Source organism: Olea europaea, unplaced genomic scaffold (genome assembly GCF_002742605.1).
Source record: "Olea europaea var. sylvestris unplaced genomic scaffold, O_europaea_v1 scaffold2176, whole genome shotgun sequence".
Lineage (NCBI taxonomy): Eukaryota > Viridiplantae > Streptophyta > Magnoliopsida > Lamiales > Oleaceae > Olea > Olea europaea.
Genome location: NW_019239759.1, coordinates 104,154 through 107,427, shown reverse-complemented (window position 1 = coordinate 107,427; position 3,274 = coordinate 104,154).

Below are 3,274 nucleotides of genomic sequence, written 5' to 3'. Positions count from 1 at the left end.
TTCGAGGAGCATATCGTCTCTCATATTGCATGAATCATAGACATTTTATGTCTATTCAATTAAGACTACTCCACTTGCTCGTTTTGCATGGGGTATGTGATCAATAATTTTTAAACTAAAAGTTGCTAATTTTCACGTGTAATCGCCAACCTTTGAGGTCGATTGCAAAGTGATCCATAATATTTTGTTGGCATTTAACTCCTCGAACTTTGACTTTCAATACAAGTTTGTCCACAATAATTTGTGACTAACAAAAATTGTTAATTAGGAATTTTTTAGAGTTTTTTTTTTTTACTTGTATTTCTATGACCAAAGAATCACGTAGGACTTTTGCACAACAATTATATTTTTAATTGGATCTTTAAAAAGTATTGATGCAAAATTTGAAAATTTCACTTCTATAAAAGGGACGTTTTTGACAACTTAAACCTTAACCCACCGTGTCATCCAAATTGATAAGGAGACATGAGCATTAAGTAGGGTGAGCACCTCGAACTTTAGATCAGCTAAAAAGACTAGTGCAAGCCGACAACGAGCGTCTTGCTCAACTATGCAATCTACATCACTACTTTTTGCAACAAGTGCCATCAGATCAAGCAGCCATTTCACATTTTAGGTTCTCATTTATTTATAATTTGATTTAGAGACAGGCCCGGTGGTAAACCAATTTCATAACATTTCAAATTTTCCTACATTCTTGCTTAGGGCTGGGCAAATTTTTCGAACCGAACCCGAACCCGAACCCGAATCCGACGGTTATTGTCAAATTAAATACCCGAACGAGTATTTAAATTGAGAATCGATGGGTACGATTTGGTTCTTGGTTCTAGACCAAGAACCGAAAAATCGAATAAGAATCGAATCTTTCTAATTTTTTTTATATTGAATAAATCAAATTATTTTAATTTTAATTTTTTTTAAACAAATTAACAAATTCTAAATCCAAATTTTTGGCCCAATAATTTGTTTTATTCTAATTTTTTAATTTTTGGCCAAATTACCCATTTTATTGTCTCATTTCTTAGTATAACAAGATCCAACCCATTAAATAACCCTAAACACCTATACTAAAGTGTATAACGTTGTCTCAACTCTCGCAGCCTCGCTGACATTGCAAAACCTATACAATCGTTAACCGATGTTGTGACCTTCGATCGAAGCTGTGATCTCTGCCAACCGAAATTTTGACCGTAGCAATCATTTGAACAAGGTAGTCTACTAGTCTCTGACATTTCAAAATTATTGAACGTGTCATTAGTTGTATTTATATAATGCTAATATAAATGTTAAAAAATTTAATTATAGTACAGAACCGAATGGAACGGAATCGAACCGAACCCGAACGATTCCATAATTATATTTGTACCCGACGATCCCATTTACTAAATACCCGAAAATTTTGGTTCGATTCGATTCGGTTCGGTTTGGTTCGGTTCTCTTTAGAACCGAACCGAACCGACCCACGCCCATCCTATTCTTGCTAATGTACCAGTCTCATATCTTTAATATTATAATTTTACAATTATTATACAGTTGTTCGAGAACCGAACCGAACCGACCCACGCCCATCCTATTCTTGCTAATGTACCAGTCTCATATCTTTAATATTATAATTTTACAATTATTATACAGTTGTTCGTCCATTCCAAATATTTCTTAAATTTAAACTTCCCTTATATCAATTATTTCTATTACATCTATTTTTTATTCATGAATTTTCTGATGAACTCGTTATAAATTACAATGAATTCTTGAGCCTGGATGAAGATTCTAATTAATTTTTCGGCAATTTCAATACTCACGTCTCTGACTGTTCTAAAGCTTGAGATATTCCAAAGAGTTTTGCTACACGTGACACTCCGGTGTACACTCCCTTCACGTGTGGGATTCCAAGATTTTTTTATCGTCGTGGGGCTCATCCTCTCATGTGAGGAGAGTGTACATCAAAGTGTCAACCTCAGTGTACAAATAACATTTTCCTATTTCAAATGTGAAAAATACAGGTACTATATACCAGAAACATTGAGCATGAGACAATATGGAAGAATCCATCTCTACAAAGAGAAGAAAGAAGGCAAATTTTCGTAAGCTTACTTCTGAATCTTGAAACACTTCATGAAAGAAAACAGTTGAGAATGATGAGTAAATTATGAAAGCATATTGTGATTACTTCTCTTAAAAAAAAAAAAAAAATTGGCTCTCCTCAATACAACGTTATTACAAAAAATACCTTTTTGTTACAATCTTACATGAACGCTAAAAATACTAGAACAGACAGTAATTTGATGCCTTATATTTTTCGCTAAATAAGCCACATAATGAAGCAGTGGTTACAAAATTTGTAATAATTTCGCCTGTCAAATGGGTTATAGTTTTAATTTTCACTACTTTATTAGGTGAAATATTTATATTTATACATAATAAATATCAGATTTTCATATTTACACTGGAAATTTAAATTTAATAATGGGAGCTAACGGAATGACTAACATTGAAATTGACTGATCTAATTATGACCTTTCAAGTTGAGTGAACAAAATTGTTGACCCCAATAAATGTTGTCAACAGACACCGGACCCACCCGCTCACATGTAAGCGAAAGTCCAACACGTAAAGACACGTGGATGGTCTAAAACGGACAGATCAACGGCGTGAGAGTAGCTCAACGACGCGGGACGAGAACGTTCGAAATTCGGCGAGATGATCGTAGATTGATTGTACAATAATTACCAATCGATGTTTGTAAATGTGTATCTAAATATGTATGAACTTGTTTATGCAGCAAGATAATAAGAAAGAGAGAGTTGAGTAAAGTATGGTTTCTTATATTGATTCTTTCATTAGCCTTTGTATGGGATATATGGGGAAGTATTTATAGTGTCACAAGTTAGATCGTGATCTTTGGTTCGGGGTACACGTGGCCTCATTCGGTTAATTTACTTATCAAATTGTAGGTATCAGCCGCACCTAGCTTGCTATATATTTAGTGATTAGCAGAGCCACCTTTATTAGTGACAAGACTTAACATTTACACTCAGGACAAACGTCCTATCAATCACTCTAGTAAGATCTTTGTGCAGAGGATCTCTTGGGAGAAGTGTCCATGGAAGATGCTGCTTTGTGCTTCAGCTACAGAGCTTCGGCCACTAGAGCCTCGTCCCCTTCAAAGGCCTTGGCATATGGGCTTCGGAAGCTCCGAGGTGGTTGGGAAACCGAACCTGCGAGGCTTGATGACTAAATGATGAGGAGGAAACCGAACCTGCGAGACTTGATG